General features: G+C 48.0%; 1 protein-coding gene and 1 long non-coding RNA gene across 3 annotated transcripts in view; one reads left to right on the top strand and one right to left on the bottom strand.

Moving 5' to 3' along the window:
* LOC144179579 (zinc finger E-box-binding homeobox protein zag-1-like) overlaps window positions 1–22,697 on the bottom strand; it is a 558,265-nt gene that overhangs the window by 251,078 nt on the left and 284,490 nt on the right. The gene's annotated exons all lie outside the window — the stretch shown is intronic.
* On the top strand, window positions 11,527–16,312 carry LOC144180714 (uncharacterized). Of its 2 annotated transcripts, none has more exons than XR_013324525.1 (4): window positions 11,527–11,655; window positions 13,174–13,318; window positions 13,405–13,527; window positions 14,579–16,312. It is a non-coding gene; the product is annotated as an uncharacterized LOC144180714 (long non-coding RNA). The 2 variants fall into 2 exon arrangements; XR_013324524.1 differs by lacking the exon at window positions 11,527–11,655 and adding an exon at window positions 12,824–12,976.

Below are 22,697 nucleotides of genomic sequence, written 5' to 3'. Positions count from 1 at the left end.
TTCGATTTGAGCCGTGAGCTGCACCTTGATTGTTCCCTAAATGAAACTGCAACTGACGGCTCAAATCGAATTTCGCTTGATCTTCGCTTGATCTTCGCTTGATGATGGTGTGCGCACGGATGGACGCGGACGAACAATGGGAGGTCCTAAGGTACTCCGCACCGTTACAGGCTAGCGAGTAAGCCATTTGACTCTCAGGTACTAACTCACGGTCGTAGCCCAATGGGTAGGATGACTGACACTAACTCTGTCTGGTCTACCCGACACAGGCTCGAATCCTGCCGGTGCTGGTGTTGATTTTTGGCGATTGTAAATGCTGTGCGCACGGACGCGGACGGACATTGTGCGGTCCTAAGGTACTCCCCACCTAAAACGTGTACCGCAAGTCCTACCGTGAGGTAAGCGATCGACTTGGAAGAAGTATATATAAGCCGTGCTTCGGCGGGCCGCTTTCGTAACAAATTCAATGTCCCCGTCGCACGCGCAAAGAAAACGCATCAAAGAGGTTAGGGCATGCACGTGCGCGGGATAGACAGAGGGGGACCGTTTCGGTGGACGTAAACGCGCCTCAACTGCTTTCCGGCCAAGGGCCTCTTTCGATGGACGAAGATGCCTCCCCAAACGCCCGCGCGTCGCCAAAGACCGACTCGGAGAGGGCAGCGGTCTCCCCCGTGCCGCCGCGCTGCTCTTGCGAGCGATCTGCTGGGCGGCGGCCGTATACAGCGCCGAGTTTTCCCATTGTGCGGTCCCACCCCACAATCGAATTACGATCAATTAAATGCGCGCGGCAGCCGGCCGAGAGGCCAGTAAGAGAAACAGACACACTTAGTCTGAAAGGCTTTTTATTAGATTAGGCGCGTCTCGCTTCTTTTGTCTCTCTCTCTCTCTCCCCTCGTCTCCCCCTCCGTTGCGACGGGAAGCTTCGGCGGGCGGGGAATGTGGGTGCGATATGACGACACCGAGCGGCACGGGGACACTGCGAAGAACGCCCCTTTGTACGCGCACGTCCCGCAGTGGCGTCCACAGTGGCATCAACGTCTCGGGTGGTCGCTGGAGTGCGGAAAAGGCAGATCGGGTTTCTTCTTTCTTGGACACTAGGTGCGCGCCGAGTGTATTCTCAGGGCGCCATCGGCGAAGAAGACGCTGTTGGGTTTTCAATCTTCCTTCTCTCTCAATTGTGAGACGTAATAGATACTAGCAGCACTGTTAAAAAACACGCCGAAAGTGCATCTCTACTTCTCCTGGTGTCGGTGGCAAGTTTAGGGTGTTTTCAGCAGGCGTTTTAGTTAAGGTAACGCATAACAAGAAGTCCTTCAAAATGTGCATGAACTGCGCCAACGAATCTGCCTAGCAAACCAACAAGCGGCAAATCAACAAACGAATCCGTACTCCTAGGCCGCAATGCAAATATTCTGACACTCCTTCCACACCGGACATTTTCCTCAGGGTCAGTACCCACGGTCCGGTCTTTCCCAACTGCCGCTGTTCCATCGTGCTGCCATGATATCCCCCCACCATTGAGGCCTTCGCCTGAAGCTGCCTCCATTCCATCCCCGACTAGCAAAGGCGTCGATCCATCTGCCGTCCTTACAAAAAAATACCTGCCACAAAGCACCAATCCAATACTTAGAGACGCTGTGATACTCCGAAGGCGCTGAGATCTGGACATCTGTGCCAGAGATGCGGAGGTCAACCTATTTCGTTGCTTTATTTGCGTTTGTATTATAACTGACTGATTTTTATTGTGTTTGTATTGTAAAATTGTAACCACTCTCCTCAGTAATGCCGTCCGGCCCTGAGGGAAATAAATAACAATAAAAGAATTAGGCGATCGCTCAACCACCACTAAACGCTCAGCCACAATTAAGCTCCATTAAGTGTTTGCTCTCTCTCCCTCATCCCTCTCTCTCTCCCTCATCTCTCTCTCTCTCTCTCTCTCTCTCTCTCTCTCTCTCTCTCTCTCTCTCTCTCTCTCATCCCTCTCTCTCTCCCTCATCTCTCTCTCTCTCTCTCTCTCTATCTCTCTCTCTCTCTCTCTCTCTCTATCTCTATCTCTCTCTCTCTCTCTCTCTCTCTCTATCTCTCTAGTCAAGCTCCAGCATGAATATATGTGCCATGCATGCGTGCATGTGTGGTTAAGTGGCCGAAGGAGTTTTCTTGCCTCCAGGTGGCCATTCAGATCCATGTAAGAGCGAAAAATGGGCTTTGCCATTTCGGGCCTATTCTCGCACGAGAACGCGTCATTCAAACACTTGTCCGCCGTGGCCGCACTGGCGCTTGTTCGTAGTTTCAACATAGAACCGTCTTAGTTTATTTGCCCAGCACTTGCGAGGCGGCACGTCCTCGAGATGGTCAAGTGGAAGGTGGGTCAACGAAACTAATAGTTGACGTATCGATTAACGCCTGTCTTGACGTGTCTGGCGACGTTGGTGGTCACCATATCCTTCGTGCGACCTGGAACTCCGAAAGGAAGCCGTGCTTACCCTGGGCGACCTCTATCCACGGAACTGTGGATTGTTACGAGCTCGTTGTGCCATGCAGTGTTGCGGAGTCGGCTTCCCCGTTCCATTCCAATCCCATTTCGAGGAATTCCATTTCTTTTAATTCCTCGGAATGACAAAACTTAGCCCGTTCCCGCTCCCGGAACGGACGGGCAGATCAATTCCATTCCTGTAATTCTTCGACGTAAAAACTGCCTCTTGGAGCTGTATCGAGTTCCCGACGAACACAAAATGAAGCTGACGTGACAATACGCACGGAGAACTGCAAAAAAAATGCCAGCGACAGCAAAGCTGCCAGCGACAGCAAAACTGCAAAGCTGTCAGCGACAGCGGTCCGCGAGAGGGACGATCGTGTAGGGAGAAGCACAACGGCGCGACGGACTTGTGAAAGTGATAAACACATGCCGAGACTTTTTACTCTATTTAAACTTTTTGACGGTTTCTCCCAGGCTTAGCCCGCTCTTACCATTTGTCAGTTTTTCTCTGTTTGTTGTGTGTATTTGTTATGGTTTCTGAGTAACATAACCAGAAAGTCTCCTTTCCAGAGTTGGTTATATTATTTATTATTGTCCGAACCTGACACTCAGGCTGATTAAGTAGCCCGAATGCGCCAGACATGGTGACGCTGTCGTCTAAAAATACCCAACATTCAATTCCTATTCCATTCCGGGGAAAAGGCGCCTAATTCCATTCCTATTACCTTCCGGCATCTCGAAAAGTTGAAATGAATCCAGAGTCATTCCAATTCCGGAGTGGTTACTCTTCAACATTGCCATGCACCCGAGTGGTCTTCTGCATTAAACGAATTGGAGGTGGCGGCTGCGCGTCGCACGTTGCTGTGGGCGCCGCGGCTGCTGCTCATATTCCTCATGAGCCCGACAAGCCGGCTCCCTATTGAGGCCCCCGTCCCCGTCGGGCCAGCCTCTTTTAGGGGCGAAGCACCTTAGGACCTCGCTTTGTCCACGGCTTGTCCCTTGGCCTCCGTGTACACAGAGTTGCGCATGCGCGAGAAGCATTGGATTGGATTGGATTGCATTGTATTAGATTGGATTGGATTTCGATTGGATTGGATTAAATTGAATTGTATCGGAAAAGATTGGATTGAAATTGTGTATACTGTACACACGCGTTGTCACTCATTTACATGCGCGAGTGGGCAATGCCATGGGTGATTTACGGTCAGTACGATACCCCGTGCTTCGCCCACTCGTCATGATTCACTTCGTGGAGATGCGTGAATTTTTTTTAGCCAGCCGGTTATCTAGAGAGCGTGTCTCGAGGCGGTACTCGGAGAAAAGGCGCGCGTATACTTTACCAAAGACGTCGCTTACACCGCGTGAACAGTCCAATCCAATCCCCTTCGTTCTGACCTCGGGAATGCGCGGAAATTTCGGTGTGAATTTTTTTGGCGGCCAAAATGAATGTAGTGCAACGGTGGCGACAGCACGAAAGCTATATTATTAATAACACGTTCCCGCACGTAAAAGCGCTGATAAGACTCGACTTTTGCAATTCGAGTACTTGGTTCGAGAAAAAATGTTGGCGCAATGGCAAGCAGGCCATCACTGGCATAAAAACATTCACAGATACATGACATGAGAAGAATCTTATACATCCGCTCAGGAAGACGAGCAGATGAAGTTGGGAAAACGGGCGCTTTGTAAAGTGACGCACCGTCGTCACGCCGAGACAACAAACAATGAAGTGACATGCGAAGCCGCCGTTTTCATCGGAGTATTGTTAAAGGTAGCAAGCACTATATTGCTTCTGCGAAAAGCTCTCGCGCAACAAGACGCGCGGAGTTGTCCCAATGTATCATCGACGTGCACGGCTAGCCTGACAGCTTTGGCAAATCAAGATACTTATTTCGAAAAGTCCATGCATGCTTGAGCACCCGTCGAATTAACCTGCAACGCACAAAAGCGAGGAGACTGACGTCCTCGTGTTCCGCATGCGACGCTGTCTCACCAAAGAGCAGCAAGTGGCGGAAAGAGGGGTGACATAAATTCATCTCGCTGCGTTTGACAACGCTGCACCCACCGACCACGTGGCTTTCGCTGTTAACATTCAGGTCTCCGCCGAAGCAGAGGAAGCGACAAGTAAAGATAAGAGGCAAATAATTAAACGGCGGCCCAGAGAGACAAAGGAAACGCCGATTAATTGCTTGCATTCATCTTTTCCTCCCTAAGACCGTCAGAAGTATAGAGACATAGCCGTCCGCACTTGCGGCTTGTTTATTCCGCAGCAGCAACAACTACAACGTGAGGGCGCATTGTTTTTATCGCTAGTATATCGCGTCGACTGCGCGCAGTGTTCCAAAAGGGAAGGCAACAACAAGTTCCCTCGCGGAAAGAACAAGCGGAAAGCGGAATGGAAAGGGTTGCACGCGCGAACCCGCCCCGCTGCTGCGTTTAGAACAATAGTTCGCCGCACAAATTTACAACCCTCCCTTCCTGCCCGGCTTTCCCTCCGCTCTTGTACTGCGCGTGTTCAAGAATCTCCCACTTTTGTTTCTTGTTGGCACCGTCTATCGTTTCATAATCACGCGGAACGACCGTAGGCTGTCTCCTTAACCGCCATTTATCTCCCATGAGCGGCTCGCAAACAGTGCCGCTATTACGAGCGCAGCGCCCCCACACGACGCGTCGGCACGCTCGTCCGCGGCAGCTCTAGGCAAACAATGCCGTCGTTGACCACACGGACAAACAAGCCCGCGTTCGCGTGCAGCGAAGACCAAAAGAGAGAAAGGCGTGTACGCAGCGCCGCTTTGAGAAGCGTTGCCGCCTTCCTGACTGCTCGCGCGTATCGTTTCTTCGCGTCGTATACAGCGTCACGCAGTCGGGCGTGCGGTGGCGCTGCGGGCGGCTTCTGGGTTAGCCTCCTCGGGCTTCTTGCCGCTGATCTCTCTTTTGTTTTTCCTTGTAGGAGGGGAGGGGGCTCCCTCGCTGTCCTGCTACTGCCCCCGGGCGATGCTTTTGGGAGGACCTCGTTGCGAGAATAAATCATGTCCCGGGACCCCTACTGGGCTGCTCGTTAATTTCGGGGAGGAGTTTTCGAGACCCGAACATGATTAACGGCGGCACGCAGAAACTACACCTCGTGCTACCGTGGCAGTTACGGTGTAGCGTTGCTGCCTGTCGGAAAGGCTAGTTAACGGCGTCTGTACTGCCATTCCTCCCGAGCGTGTAGTGCGAAGCGCGCGATAGAACCGCCTTGATGGCCGCTTTCTGGCCAGTGCCTCTAACTTCTAAGTGCTTCTAAGGTAGTCATAATCGGCGCTGATAATGCTTTACGCAATTCCCTTTCGTTTCATTTTTTTGCGTTTTTTAGAAAGAAGAGTACGAAGTAGACAATCATTTTTTTACCTCGCATCGCGATGTTCCTGTCGAGATTTGAATCAGTGACAAAATTTAAAGCTTGCTAACTGACTGAAAATTTAAAGCTTGCTAAATTTAACTGACGATGTCAAGTAAGTTGGTTCTTCAAAAGAGCATTCAGCAGCGTCCGTTTGGTCCGTTGCGGTCTTACGCTGCTCTCGCCAGATGTGTCCTCGAACTTTGCACGGCTTACGCTTCTTATTCTTGCGCTTTCCTTCCTCTGCTGGTCGGTGCAGAAGGTTCTTTGCAAGAAATGCGTGACTGTTTCCATGGCAACCGGTCCACGGAGAAAATTCGTGTATTGTTAAAAACGCTCAATGTCAAATGTGCGGGTAGAACCACTGTACGTCAAAATAAATCTTCATCAATAAGCCTACTTGAAAGTTGCTTATATGACCCCCTAGGAATGAATTTTTTTACCCCAAAAGTTAGACGTCATCCTTTCTTACCAAATGTCACAATACTTGCTGCCTAGTCAAAGCAATGATACACTCGCATATACAGTATTCCGTTGTTCTACATCGTTTACATCGTACGCATTGCTTTTCGGTTAAGTATGTCAGACCAACCGAAATCACTTTATCACATCCTTAAGGCCATCATTAGGCTAAGGAAATAGAACACGCAAAAGCGGCCACCCCCACGTTGCTCTCGGCCTACTCATCACTCGTTATGAGCAGACCCGCTTTCTCTTGAACTGGGGACCTACAATCATGTTCTCCAGGCCTGCCTTCAACGGATCTCCCGCTCGGTAAAACACAATGCGTCACGGCACACAACTGCGGACAACGTCGCACTTTTATTGCCCCGAATGCGGAAACCAACAAACCCCACAAACAGGATCCGAACCAGCAGCGGTCTCAGCAGCATCAACAGCAACAGAAAGATGTTCCTCTCCCCTTTGGAAAAACCTGTCACCCGACGAATCAACAAAATTTCCCCGCTCTCGAAACTGCAGGCCGTGACGCGTTCGGCAGGAGGCGCTCTCGAATAAGCCCCGCCACGCGAGAAAAGGAGGCGGTATCGCAGAGGCGGCGGCGATGGGTGTACACAAATCCGCGATCGCAACACTTCAGGTTTCGCGGCGCAAACGCCTACGCCACGAGAGAGCACGTCGCGCGGAGGCACCCAGGCGTGGAGGCGGATAGGGCGCGCGTGCTGCAGCGATATGTACGGCCGCGTTGGGGCAAGCGCACGCGGTGTATGTGCGCGCGTCAAACGTCCCGATCATCGGATTTTGATTCACGCTCGAGAGATTTTTGCAACGCGCCCGCCGATTCCTCCTTCTCCGAAAGAGGGGAAAAAAGTCCCGTCTCTTCTTCCCCTTCCCGAATCGCCGTCAAAGCCGGCCCCGTTATGCCTGCTCTCTTGACGGCCCCGCTTTCCCCGGTGCTTTTTCACCGTTGCCTTCCTCCCTTCTCTCCCCTTTTCCCGGCGTTCGAATGCGTACACTCGCAGCACATGCCTGCGCAGCACGGATTCCTGTCGCCGGTGGCGCCATTCAGCGAGGCGCGAAGTTGGCGCACGTAAACGCGCGCGCGCAGAGACACACACGTGAGAGTTCAGGCAGCCAATAAAGCAGCCATCACAAAGATCGGCGCCAGGGGAGCGCGCATGCACAAAACGCGGGCGGGCGCGAACGCCCGGCAAAAGCAGCGCGATCCGAGCGAGCGGGCACAAAACCAAGGTCTGCTGTTTTCCTTTCTCTTCGCCCCTCCTGGAATCGGGGACAAGCCAAGTGACAACGTCGACGGCACCGCCGTCACAGCGGCGGCTTTAAAAAGCGCGGCGGCCCGACATTCGCACGGCTGCTGTGCACGTGGAAGGCGGCGGGAAACGTTTTCCCGAAACAGGAATACGAGGGGAAGGAGAGGAAAAAAGCGCGGAAGAGAAAAGGGCACCGCGATCGGCTCCAACGCGCCCGTCGTCAGCCAGCCGGCGGGATTGCCATGCAGGCAGACAGGCATGCTTGCATAAGCGTCAGGGCCCCGTAAACTTTTCGACAGCCAATGAGCAGGTCCACTGAAGGGTGACGAGATTTATGACGCAGAAGTAATGACCACGGCGGCGACGCTAAGAGAACAAAAAGCGGGAAACGTAGGGCGCCCTTGCTCTCGTTTTCGTGTGTGACCCCTCACTCTTCGCTTTCTGTGCACTTCTCCGCCAGTTCGAGTACGTGTCCTCCGCCTCAGCATGTCGTCGCCCCTTCCAGTGCCAAGCGCGCTGGAAACGGCGCGTCGTTTTTAGAGGGAAAGAGTAAGAGAGCACTCGTGAACAGGTCGGCTGCGTACGTTGCTAGTCCTCCAACCCGAAATTAAATTAATCGTGAACCCCATAGCGAACGAGATCGTCGGATGCCGTTAGATGTCATGTGGTTTGGTAGACCTTACCACGTGAAACTACAACGGAGCAAGGCACTCGAGGTATGCCGAAACTTACCTCTAGACTTGCCCAAACATGCCGAACGAGCTTAGCAAGCGCAGGAGATACATTCTTGCTCCATGTCCTTGGTCACGGAGCAAGAATCCCTTAGTGCACTTACTGACGGCAAAGTACATCTACAACAACCACTTCGTCTCCAAAGCAGTCCACGATCATCAAACGGCCGGAAGAGAGCAACGGGACTGCGCTCCACGGTGGCCCCCATCACCACATCTCCTAAGTTTTGACGCAGTTCATGACCTCCCCGTACCACTCCTCTAAAGCGTTGTTACTTCGTCCAACTTGCCAGGGATTGCTGTCGCACGGACGCCTTAATCTCGAGTTTCCAACAATAGTGGCCAGTTTTTAAATGAGTGACAATACGTAGGGACCACTTGAAGGATAGGGACAATCCTTAACATTTGCCTGGTGGATGTGAGCCATTTGTTGCAGCCTGGATATAGAGGTAAGCCAAACACGAGGTCGAAGTAAAAATGGCGCGAGCGATAAAGCAAATATAACAGAGGAACGGCTAGTTATTTTTTGGGAAGTGCCATTGAGGCTTGAGTGAGGAGTGAGGAAGAATTCACTGGTGCGACTCTCATCCTGCGACAGAACAGGATCTCTTCGACTCTGCCGCCAATTGCCGAATGTCTGCACCTGCCAAAATGTTCCTGCGAACGCCCCGGAGTGGACAAAAGCCTCGAAACGAGCTTTCCAAAATGCAAAAATCGCTAAGTTCGGCACCATTTCATGTATAGAAGGCCATGCAAATTCCGCAAGGCCTCATAGTCGGAGCACCAGATTTGCAAAGAAAAAAAAATCGCAAACTGTGCTGAATGACCACTTCTTTCTTCTATAATGCACAGTGCGTCCGCAGTTGCTATGACACCAAATGTGTTGCACGTGATGTGACATTAAGGCTGGGGGACGAAACGAATGTGGGGAAATAAGAACGGTGGGAAAGGTTTAGAACGCGTGAAAAAAAAAAAAATCTGTTAACTATGTCAAGAGGGAGAGGCGGCATGTATTTTTATTCACTCTCCATAAATATACTACAGTCAACCTCATCATTCACCAACTTGGTTTCTTCGTATTTGTATTATCGCATGCAACACGTTGACACGTTGGTACACTCTTAATCTGGTTCCATATATGTTCCAGTTAAAAAGGGTGATCCATATATTTTATGTGGAGCCGAACGAAAGAATAACTGGAACGAGGCATATAGGTGGATCTTATCTGGAACCGTCAGCTTGTTTTCTTTATGTTCGTGGTTTTTATATGGAACCGAAGAAATGGGGTCATGCGATGTCGGCGGTTCCGGTTACTGTTCCACTTATGTCCCAGTAAACGGTTGGGGAGAGTGCGTTTGTATATTTTTTGCTCGTGCCTTGTTCCACATAACCCGGGCACGACAGTGAAGTATGCACTCTTTCATGCATCAACTGGAACAATGAACCGCATATATATTAGGTGCTTCTTGACCCAAGATCCACAGGCGCGTTTAATATACACGCTCACACCGCACATAAAATTTAATGAACTTCGCCGACATCTATGATACTGTCTTGCAGCAGTTGACTTTCATACTACGGCTAAGCTGTAGTTTTAGTGAAGTCCTTTGACAGAAAACGAAATCCCACTTTTTTGTCAACGCCGTATACAAAGCATTAAATGTCGAGAGGACGATATCTTAGGCAAAAGAAGAAATTGCAGGAACCCATTTCCAGGTGTTCTGCGGCACCCAAACCGCTTTCGTGAACATCGTCTTTTTCTAATTTGAGGCGCAAGTACAAATCACCAGTGACTCCAATTTGAGAAGGACTAAACGTCTTCCCTTTCCCCATATGCCGTTCGGGCAAAGCCATAGCTGCTATAGTGCTGAAGAATTCGTCTTTTGTGAACATCTTCAATACGAAATACTTGTTGAGGCCGATACATTTTATGCATTTGGTTTACAAAGCGTCGCAGAAACGGCAGTTTTTGTTCAACACTCAGTCATCATCTCGCTGTGGTGTAGTACGCGCTCAATGGTACTTAGTCCACGTTACTTATGTTGTGATGGGGTACATACATAATGGTAACCGACTGCGTCACATTTTACACCACACACATCATGCTACGCATGCAGTTATATGCTTAGAAGTTAGTTTTTGTATTTTGTCTCGTCCCGGCTAGTAATTTTCACAAGCAAAAACGAAAGCCTCTTTGCAGGAGGAGAATGACACGAAACCCGGAGAACTAAATCTACCCCGCGGCATCTGCCTTACATTCTATATATTTATATTGAAATGGCATTCTTATTTCAAATTATGCATTGCAGTATCGCGAAAATTCGCAGTGTTACCCTGGTTACCCTAATGTTGTTACTTGCCGTAGTAATTCAAGTTCACCGAATGACCTGCCTTCTCCTGCTGGTCCCCCCGTTGCTCTTTTCCTCCACTATTGGTGTTCATGAAGAAAAGCTGCTGGAAAACGGGCAGATGTATTATTACTCGCTAATTAGCGCGTATTCACACTGTATTCACTATGCGGAAGTAGTTTTCTATAACGTGGGTATCAAAGAACGCCGCAGTATATATTATTGGTATTGGAAAGACTTGTCAAGAGAACGCAGTCAATAAAGAAGCGTCGTTTTGTTTTCACTGCAAAGAAAGAAATAAAGCTGTCATCAAAGTTTATGCACACATACCGCACGCGCTCACAAACCGCGGAGAGAAACTTTAGCCGGACTAACGTGTTAAATTGGCTAATATCTGAGCTCTTTGTTCCAGCCTCAGAGCAGCGTAGACGTCCGCTTAGAGGCCTACTCCCATTTCCCGAAGCAAATATAAGCGACCAAGGGTGCCGAGCTTGTGATCTCTTCCGCGGACTGGTCACTGGCCACGGCGTGCATCGCCAAAGGCACGGAGGAAGAAAAAGTTCGCCGAAACGATTACGAAACGACCGCCACTTCAGTGCGGCATGCCGTGCGCATGCGTTTACAGCCTGGGGGAAAGAATACAAGGCAGCGCCGCTTGTGTTGATGCATGGTATAGTGGGACAGCAACGGGTACAACGACGATGAGGGAAAAACGGGACTGCGTGAACACTTTTAACGACAGCAGCGCCCCAACGTCTCAACGTTTACAGAAGCTAGTTTTTGTTCGTCCGCATGCAGCGCCACCAGTGGCCTTCTAAAGCGGTTTTCTCGATTGCTCGCGTTATGCGCCTGATGTACTAAATGAACTGTCGGTCAGACTGGCGGGAACGGTTACCAGTTTGGTTGTGGCGTGAAACTGCGGATTTCTTCATGTCCTCGGGCTGTATTTACTGTTCGACGAAGTGAAGTTTTGCCGGGAGGCGCAAAAAAGGTCAGTGCTGCTTATTTATGTTCTGGTAACGGTTGTTGTTCTTTCACTTGTTCATCACTGCGTCCGATAAACGTGCCGCTCCGCTGCCTGTTCGATGCGAGAAACGTTTGCTGCCGTTATTCACTGTAGCTTGTGTGTTTGTGGGTCGGAGTCGTCTTGACATTTCTGACTGCGTACGTTAGCTAGTGCTATTTAGAAAGTGGCTGGTGCGCGCATTTCTCGAGTCTGCATGTCCCCTTATGGTGTGGTGTTGCTTAGTTGTATATTGACGGTTGCTGTACCTGTCAGCCGTACTGAATCTTCTCGGGTTAGTCGCACGCTATTGTCTCACGCGCACACACTGCATAACATGTTTGTCGGAGCGTCTGTCTTTAGACTTATCGGTATTTTCAAACTTCCGTGTTAATTGCGTTGTGTTGGTCTTCTGAGAGCCATAAATTTACTGTGCTAATCACGCTATTCCGCCTAATGTTGATGTGCGTTCAAGGCGTTGGCGACAGCACTGCTTACGTTTATCTGTGCTGTATGTGTAGTTGTTCCTTGTTTCTTCCAATGCCTTCGATGAATTCAGATGGTCTATTTACACTAGTCAACGTTAGTTGGCTCCCTGACGTGTAGTGAAATGCAAGGTAAAGGTGTTGTCTGAGCAGTAGCGTAGTAACAAAACGTTCCTTTTGTGGAGGGGAAGGCAAGTGGAAACATGCAGAAAGTGTGGTGCCGTTTCTATGCTGTCAATGTCAGTGGTAACCTGAGACCTCAGAATAATTGCCCATAAAACTCACGTGTCGACTATTAGAAGTTTTAACGTCTCAAAGTAAGTTTAAAAATCATCCATTCCTGCCATTTTATGCTATCAATGTCAGTGGCAGCTCGAGAGTTGGAATAATTTTCAAAACGCTCGGGTGCAAAGTTGTTGCATCATGATGTGCACCAAACATTAATCAATTTCCGCTCTTTGAACGTAGAAATTATACTGCAAAAGCAGATTGCTACATTATGTATTCATACTCTATGACCTGTTCAGAAAAAGTATATGGCTGACTGTGGAGACATTTGGCCCTCCACTGATAGGTTGTGACAAATGTTTTTGTTCCTCTGCAAAAAAAAAAAATGAAAACAAATTATTTCCTTTCTTTACATGCTCCTGCGAAGTCATGGCTGTGGCATTCACTGGCTGAAGACATTTTTGGCATGCGGAAGGGTCGTCGGGGAGAGTGTGGCGGATTATTAATGCCCTGTGGAGCTCATAAGCCACAAATGAGTACTTTTTGAGTTGTGCATATTGTGCAGATATTCACCAGTTCGCATAGACCAAGGACAGGTAAGCTTTAAAGGTATGTTCAAATATTTTCATATCTCAAATTGTTTAGCAAGGAAACATTACCAGGGCTTCCGCTGTAAAAAAGACATTCTACTTTCGTGGAACGAATCAGACATTGTTAAATATTTTCTCGTGCTCCCTGGGTAAAGCAAGGCATAAATTTATTCTCTGATATTTTTTTACTGTTTATTTTCTAGGCAATAGGGTGAAGATAGACCTAAAACAGTGGTACAAGGAATGCATATGGCCATTTTAATTGTATTTGGACCCCTTCTTGGAAGTGTATCATCAGAAGGCAACACATGAAGCTCTTGCACGGGATGAAATCATTGCATTCTACAAGTAAGTACGCACTGCCATTTTTGGGTCTTTCATGGCGCGTTTTTAGGTAGTTTCTTTATAACTAATGGTTTGAAACTTATTTTCAGTGACAGCTTGGCCTGTGGCTCAAGGTGACAGTAGGAGCTTTTCGGAACACGTTAGCGAAACTTTCCTGGAAGTGCACGTTGAGACGGCCCTGGCATAAACACCCGGGTCTTAATTTTGGTTGGGTAAGCTGGCATTTTGTTTTTGCGAGACCCAATTTCTGGGTCTGTTCGTCCTAATAAAATCTCAGTGTTAAGAAGTTATCGTGAATGCCAATATTGGCCATTGTGTTCACATTCCGCCTATTACGGATGCTCCAACAGTGGCCAAAAAAAACCACTATTTTGTATTTTAGTTTTGTAAATATTTAGCTTTTACACCTTGAGAGTTGTTGTGATTTTCCAGCACCACGGACACGCCCAACGTGGTTGCTGCTACAACAATAGGGTGGCAACTGACGATTTAAATGTCCCGCTTTTAATACGCCCGTAGCACCAATAATACTCCCAAATACAGGCGTAGCATGAGTAATGCTTGCATTGGATTTTGACAGTTGGTTAAATAAGGGGTAATTTTTTTAAAGGGAATTGTTTAGAGCACAGAAAGTGACGTCTGCAAGAAAATGTGCTGTAGTAGCGATTTATAAGAAAATTGTGCAACAGCCTAGTTCAGCATTAGTCAGCTCAACTTCTGCCTCATACCGCTACGAACCATGGAGGTAATACATATCGAGAGCGAGATATTTTATTGGGAACTAATTCCAAAAAAATTTTTGCCACAGTGCGATATTTATGATTTCCTATGACTGGCCATTTATTTCTTTGTGGTAGAAACATCGTTTAGCTGTAAGTTATAATAAGCCAGTTTCACTACAGCATTCTAGGGAGCACATTATACAGTACAGAAAACATTTTTTGCAGAGAGAAGGTGTGGAAAATATAATGCCGAAAGGTGATTATAGTACTTATTATTTGATTAATAAACGAAACCTCTCCAGGATAAAAAAAACCTTATATATAGGATACCGAGGCAGCACAGTTGGATACTTTCCAGAATCAGGGCAATTTCATTGATTGTCTGTGGTGATATTGTTTAGCGCAATTTCACCTTTAGCAGCACTCCCAGAAAAAACCCAAGAAATCACTGATTTTAAATCAATTACTGTGTTATGAAAGGGACTAAGCAACTCACTCATTTAAAGCAACCATGTAACAAAATTTTCTTGTTTCCTTGAAGGTACATGAGGTGAGCAGTAAGTCTTCTCGAGGCCCGGTTATTCTGAGAAGGGACTAGCGGCATCAATATTGCCCGCAAGAAACACATCACGGATTCGCCGCCTGCATTGTCACTTCAGGATGGGGTCATCCTCTTCGCCGCATATGTCATCTTTTTCATCGTGTCATCATGTTCATATGGTTGTGTGCCTTTGGAGAGTTCTTGGGACTTTTGCAGGGAGTTCTTGGAAAGCATGAGAAGTTTGACAGTGGCCTGGTGTCACTTAAGTTGGAGTCTCTGTTGAAATACTTGAAGTGTTCAGCTCTACTTGGGATTTTATATTATTGGTAGAGGTTAAAGTATCTCTTGAAAGGCATGAATGAGGTCAGATGAAAGGCATGAAGGGGGTGAAATCAGATGAAGAGTTTTAAGTTACTGGCACATGCAAGTTTCATGTCAACTGAACACTGAAGTCGTGCCTTATTTTTCATCATTGGCACAATGCGCAGACTGCCTTTGAATCTATAGTGCGTGTTAATGTAGTTCATGGCACCGCATTGTAACGTCCTTATTATTCAAGTGTAGCTCATGAGATTTTTTTTCATGGCAGTGCTGCTGCTGATGCAAAAGTGACAGTGATTATTTACGCAGATGGCTTCCGCCTTCATTGATAAATTTTAGTACCGGATATGAGCTGACACCCATGACCTAGAAGAATTGAAAATGTGCGTATTTGGCTTGAACAAGTTTTCTTCTTTGAACAAAGCTGCATTTCTTGCTTGGCAGAAGCAGGGCTTTGGTCACAATTACACTGATAGCAAGACGGGATGGTTTTTATAGCACGCAACTGTGAATTTCACCTAAGGTAAAATGTTGAGGCTGGAAAAAATGCTTTCAAGTCTGCTTTGTAAAACTGGTCACCTGTATGATTCAACGCTGGCTTGTTTGCTTCTTAAGGATGTCTGACTTGTTCCCGCTTGAATTGATGACGTATATAATTAGTCTGCTTGTTAAATTTTAATCTGTGTAACGTGCATCCAGCTACCTGGTTTGCAAAATTATATAAGATTCACGCTGGGTTTTGTGAGATTTCTTGGGATGAATTATTTTAAACAACTACAAATTGTTTGGGCAAGTAACGTGCGTTAAGTCAGGCCTTTTCAGGACGCTCATAAAGTCTATTTTGCCTACAAATAGCTTGATGTTACACTTACGTCTGGTGTCAGGAAACTGCTATCTTTAATAATCATGTTCTAATGATGGCATACTGCCACATGTGACCTCTCGTGTCAAAATGTTTTATCGTTAATCTTGCCTCGAGCGTTGTTTTCCTAAACTCTTGCACTGCACTGTTGTAGGTTTGTGATAATACAACCGTGTATGACTTGTTTTTAGGCCTTTCCCTACAATTTAATAGCAAACTACATTTTCCCAAACAGTTATACGTAAACATAGTATGGGAAGCGCAATGAGTCCTTCCGCCTTTGAATTACCTTGGTTTATCTGATAAGACAGCGTATTTGATGCTCACTGTTGTATAATGTCTGTGTCAGTGCCGCGGTAGACGTCTATTTATTTGTGAAGCAGTTGCCCCTAATACCGTCTTTGTTAACCATGTTTTTGAGTAAAGGTGAATATTTGAAAATGCCACTTGGAGCCTAGTGTTATCGTTATGGTATTTATTCCTTATACGTTGGTCATTTTCTGTGCAATTTAAAATAGACAGCTATTGAAATCTGAAATGCATGCATACTAACACCCAATAAAGTTGTATAGTATATTGAGAAGCAGTGTATGAGTCATAATAGTTGGTTTCGGGCGTATTTTAATGCAAGTATATTGTTTCTTTTACATGCAGCTGAAAGTCAGGAGAGGATTCTGCAGGTGAAGCCAAAGACTGTGTGCCGCTCTAGGTGCCTCAGACCAACTTTTATATAGAACTGTGCTCCGATAGGCAACTGTTGGGAACTGTCAGGGACCACACTGCTCCCGTGGTTTCTGCTTTCCAATTGTTGGTATCACTGCGGGTCATATATCAAGGCTGTGTTAAAATGGTGCTTGCGGTTTCCTGGTGATACCAATGCATCCGCCAGCCTGGCATATGACCTCGGTGTATACCGACAGGAAAGTAGAAATATTGGAAAAGTGGAGTCCCATAGACAGCTTCCCAATGCCTATAGGAACACAGTTTTATATAAACAGCTGGCCTGAAGGTACCTGGAACGGCGCACCGGATAAATCCCATAATCATTTTACATGGATCAATGTTCCAGTAACTTAAACTACCCTTTTATTTGGAACAGTGATCCGCATACTTTTATTTGGAACACCGATCCACATAATTTAGTTGCAAAAATATGTGGGGCACTGTTCCACTTAATTTTCAGGATATGTGGAACACGGTTCCAAATATATAACTGGAACTTTTTTGCAAAAAAGTTCCAGTTACTAAGTGGATCTTACGTGGAACCAGATTAAGAGTGTATTGAGGGTAACTATTCCAAATCATTGCCAACCATACAGAAAAGGCGTTCTGCAAGGCAGCCTACTACGCTCTTTCTGTTTCTGATATGCGTCAATAGCATTTTTAGCTTAATTACGAAGTTGGTACAAATAAAATTGTTTGTCAACTATTGTGTTCTTTCCTAGCAAAATAACTTGCCGTGTATGCAGGTATCATTGAGTTTTAACCTCAACAATACCAATGCATGGTGCACAGGCTGCATTATGAAGTTTAAGGGACCGCGAAGACAACACAAGTTCGCTTCCTTCAGACGATTGCTTGTCCCAATAAAAAGGGCGCCATTCTTAACCCAAGCTTGAAAGAATGCTGCCTGAATGCTACGTATATGGTCAGACCTTGAGATCTGCAAGCAGGTTCAGCGTCGACACAGGCTCAGAGTGAGGCGCTGAGCGCGAAACAAGTTTCCTTAAAAAACGAGGGCGGCAAAGATTCCAGCAGAGCTCACCAGCCCAGTTACATATGCGGGACAGCGACAATTGAGCTCTGCGCCAGGACTTGACGATTTCCAATGAACGTAAGAAGGAAGGATCTTATAGGCCGTCTGCGAATGGCGTCATGAGAAAATGAAATAATCAAACACAGGCCGAAGTCGAAGACGATGCCAGAGCCGAAGAATGCAGCTGCGCGTATACGCATGACAAAGATCCGGAAGTCTCCGTGTTCGGAAATGGCGGCGTCTTCTGTGAGCCGGCCAGACACAACCCGGAACGCGGCTTACAAGAAAGGAGTCTTTACGGGGGAGGAACCACTGGAACTCCAGAGGAGTGAATCTCATTGGCTAGAGGCACGCGCATGCGCACTCTTAAGGTGCCGGTGATCCCGAATGTCGCAAAACTGCGTGACGCTCCGAAACCAGCGAAAGACTCGCTATTGGGACGGACGCCCAGAAGTGACCAGGAATGATTTTAATATACTCATACAAACACGTCTCTCTTCTTCTTCGTACATACTGTGAAGATGGCCACTGAATCGCTTCGTTCTTTTTTATTGGCCAGTGGAGACCGCTGCCTCTATGTCTCGGGCCAGCGAGAGCTGCCTGAAAAGAAAACCGCCCTGTTGAGATAAGAAAAATAAATGCTTTTGAGGCGGCTGAATAATGCGCCGTGTCCAACGAATGCGGTTGCATTTTCAAAAGGCTACTCGCCGCCGACCAGGACGACGGGGCAACGTGGTCTTTTCCGAGGGAGTGGAATATCTCCCGAAAGAAAGGGGGCGCGAGACAGAGAGGGTGTAAGCAGGAAGCGGGATGGGAGGACAGGAGGAGATTGTAATGGAAATATGTCGCGCCGTGAGATGGCTGCAGGGCGCTCTGACGACCCCCAGAAACACCACTCCAAACGCATAGAGGCACCGTTGAGCGGCGAGCTGCTATAGAGTCACGCTAAATCTTTATCTCTCTTATATTTTCTGGTCGGTTGGTTCAGCTCATGTAATTAGATGTTGATGAAAAAGCTGCGGTTACATCCGAATCAGTCGTCCCGAGCGGGACTGTTCGTACCAACTTCGTGCTACTCCAACCACTGAGTGTGTATTTAGGCGCACGGGCGTGAGCTACACTTTTCCGTGTAGCTCACCACAAAAAATGGAACTTGTGACTAGACTTTAACATCGCTGCAACATTCCAAGGACGCGAATTCGATCCCGGCCGCGGCGGCCGCTTTTCTGATGTAGGCGAAAAGCGATAACACCCATGTGTAGAGATTTCGGCGCGCCATAAAGAGGGCCAGGAGGTCAAAATTAATCCGGAGCCCTCCACTAGGCACGCCTCATAGCCCAGGCGAAGCTTCGGCGTTCTAAAACCCAAAATCATCAACATTGCTGCAGCAAAGTATTTACGGGACTGGGAGCTTCCTTCAATTACGTAGGCATCCGTCGCCGCGGTGACTGCAAAGAAAAAGAAATGGCGCGATGCTAACAGGCAACAGCCCTCAATTAGGCAACAGCCCTAAATGTTTTCAGATCCCTCATTTTGAGGAAAAGGACCCTTAAAAGTGCTGTAAGCATTGAGGTGAGTTTGACGACTCGAATCAGCAGACACGTTGATTGATTGTGTGGCTTAACGCGCCGACGCAACGCAGGCGATGAGGCGCGCCGCAGTTTGATTTTAACCACCTGGGGATCTGGAACGTGCGCCGAAATCTCGTACACACGGGCGTTTTTGCTTTTCGCCTCCATCAGAAATGCGGCCGCCGCGGCCGAGAATCGAACCCGCGACCTCGTGCTCAGCAGAGCAACGCCTTAGCCACTGAGCCACCGTGGCGGGTCAGCAGACACGTGATGGGAACACTATATGGCGGCAGGCGCGAAGCATATGCGCGATGCGGCAATCGTCGAGAAAGGCCCAAAACCTTAGCTCTGAACACAAGTGCCAAAAGTATACGCTTAACCAGAAAACGAAAGTAAAAATAACTGAGGGCTTTAAGGAGTATATGCCAGTAAATCTTTTGGTCTATCCCTTCCCTTGTGCATCTTTCTTCGTCCTCGTCTTGTTTTCGCTACTCAAATGTGTGCAAGTAAAGAATTCATCGTACTAGCGAACATTAAGGCAGGGACAAATCTAAAGAAGAGAAGAAACACCCGCTCAGATCCAGCGTGTGTTTAGTCTCCTCTTTAGCTTCGTCCCTGCCTTAATGTTCGCTAGTACGATGAATTCCCTAGTTAGTAACCAACTCGCCCAACTTAGCGCTTTAGTATTCAAGTAGTTGTGCAGTTGTTTGCAATGAAATTTTCCGCGTACTCGGTAAAAATAAAACATGGAGAAACCTTTTCATAGACCGCCAGTGAGGCCCTTCTGGCAGGATGTCTCTTAGACCCAGCCACTGAGCAACTCAACGGGCCGGTGCGGAGATAAAGCAAAGTGCGAAACAAAGACAGAATCAGGAATGCCTTCAACACAATTGAAAGTGGAACTCGAGCAAAAGGCCTCGGGTCATCTCGCTTACACAATTCTGCCTCGCGCGAGTACACGGGTGACCTCCGCTTCCCTCTCTGCTGCAGCCCCGCCGTATAACGGTTCACAAACTGAGTTATAAACATGTTATTGTTTAAGACTCTCGATGCGCATCGCGTGCTTCGCAATAGAAAAGAGACTCCCTTCGGAAAAGGAAACGCCACATACCCACCAAAAATCAGGCTAAAAAAAGGATACACTAATCAAACTCGAGAGGAAGGAATTCTGCGAGACGCGCTTCTTCCCCACGCCAAAAACACTAGCGCCACGCAGACGTTTAGTGCTCCGATAAAACGCCGACGATTATTGCCATTCATCGCGCGCGACTGCGTTCCGTGAAAGCGAGGAAATAAAATGACAAAGGCCGGGTACACCATGGGTGGATTTCGAAAGCGTCCTCCCTAGGGCATCAGTCGCAGTTTGCAAGAACGTATGTGAACAGCGGCTTTTGTGACCGGCACATGCGACCACCATTGGAAATGATGTTGAGCAGCAGCTGTTCTTCTTGGTCGCTTCCCTCTCCTCCTCTCCCTTCTTCCTTCTCCGGTTTATCCAGTCTCTGCCCTCTATCTGCGCACTGCTCCCTCTTTCCACTTCAACGCATGGCGGCCGGTCATCTCATTCAATTACGTTAAAATGTAGATTTTACGGTTCATGTACGGGTTGTTGAACAAGGCGCTTGGAGCGTGCAGTTTGTGAAAGGAGCGGCAAGGCGACCGAGAGGGGGGCATCGAGATAAGGCGGGGCGCGAGAAACAGCGAGCGAGGGGAAGCGACACGAGTCGCAAGCAAACAAGCAAGCGAGCGAGAAAGAGAAGAATACAGAACGAGGAGACAGCGTCGCTACTTGTCGTCGTCGTATTTAACAGTACAAAGCTTACGATTCCGGCGTCAGCGATTAATAGCCGCATAAAGTGACGTACACACAAGATGCTCGTGCGCCCGAGCGCGGTCAGCGGAAGAATGGCGCACGCCGTCGAGCATGCGAAGACGACACGACACGTACCAGGGGGGAGGGGAGAGAAGAACAGACACAGAGAGAGAAAAAAAAACGGCATAACAGCCGAAATTGACGGCGACGTTCGTCCGTATTTCGTGAAATGGAGAAAAACAGGGCTGGACCGACGGCGACGGTTTTCAAGTGTGACAAATGGCCCAGCTGCCATCCTGACCACTCGAAAAGAGAGGTGAAAAATATAACAGGGTAAAAAAATGAAGAGAGAAAAGTTGGGGTACGAGGGATGACGGGGGCGGCGGGAAAAAAGGACAACACAGCGTTCAGACATGGGCCGAACGCGAGGCAAGTGGTTCGACCGAGAGGGCACGATGGTGGTCAATGGCGCCTTCAGCAGCCAATGTATAGACGAACCATTTGGTCCATTCAGTGACCACGAATACGTGCGCCCTGAAGAGAGCCTTTGCTTTGTTGCCGAGCTTCGGGAAACATTAAATAACCGCGCAGCGGCCGACTATTCTTGGCACCAACGGCCACTCGGGAAACACGCCTCGCACGCAAGCACAGTCTGCAATTAGCACTGCTGTAGTTACTTTTAGAGTAAGCGTTGTCCACCTAAAAAGAATCTTACGCGCATGTATGCAGTCACAGCAACGTAAGAATGCCTAGTCATAAATAGCGATGCTTTTCGCTACACTCTAATCCTGGTAACCCATAATGTAACTTCTAAACGGAAGTAACCTATAAAATAAAGGTTACAATGGATTCATTTTGATGTTTTCTTTATCCCAGTCCGTTCTAAGGGTTACAAGCGTGAGGTTAAAAGCGATTTATAGGTTACAATAATGATTTATAGGTTACATCAACAAAATCTGACATGTAACCTCTACGTTGTAACCTATAAAACGCCCTGTAACCTCTAAGAGGTGCTCGTCGCGCCTTCTCTCCCGGCGGCCGTAGATTTCTCCGTTGCATGACGGGATATAGAGAAATGGCGGCGCCGGCAGGCCCGGTGGCCGCGTTTTCGCGCCACTCGAGCCTTTTAATCGCTGTGATACCCCTACGATGAAGCGAGGATTGCTGTTACAAGACTCATTTGTCGGCGTGAGTCGCGGAGGCTGCGGCGAACCCATTTGTGACTGGCAGCGCTTCACGGCCCGTTCTTCTACGACCAGCATCAAGTTCGCATGTTGGACCAATGCCCCGGCGCCAGTGAAAGCAAACTCGGTGAGTATGATTTCCGTAACGGTTTCCGTGCTTTCATTGGATGTATCTTTTCGCTGGGGACTTTTCAATTTGAAATTGCAGCATTCGAGAGGGATTTTCGTTACCTGACTGGTTGCTTCGCTGGACGTTTTCTGTTGTCCGCGGCGGCAATTGAATGAACTCACGGGCTTGCGTTCGTTGCGTCAGACTAGAGCGAACGATCGGGAAATCACAGATAACGGCGCCCGTGACCTGCTTTCTGCTCTGTTTGCGCGCCTTCGTCATGTGTTGAGCGTTTTGTTTACGCTGTTCGCTGCATCGGGCGCACTTGACGAGTTATTGGCCCATGTAATTGTCAGGTAGCTCTGTTTGAATAATTCATTTTTTTCCCATTAAAGTCTTATATTATCGCGCTATTCTCTGGGTATTATCATTTTGTTTCAGCCGTCGGGAAATGTTCATTTTTCTCGCTGCATATATTCGGAATGGTGTCTAGTTTATTGGTC

This window comes from Haemaphysalis longicornis, unplaced genomic scaffold (genome assembly GCF_048455015.1).
Source record: "Haemaphysalis longicornis isolate Haplotype H1 unplaced genomic scaffold, Haemaphysalis longicornis Haplotype H1 scaffold_4, whole genome shotgun sequence".
Classification (NCBI taxonomy): Eukaryota; Metazoa; Arthropoda; class Arachnida; order Ixodida; family Ixodidae; genus Haemaphysalis; species Haemaphysalis longicornis.
Note: the sequence above shows the minus strand (reverse complement) of the source record. Positions and strands in the feature narration are given on the sequence as shown.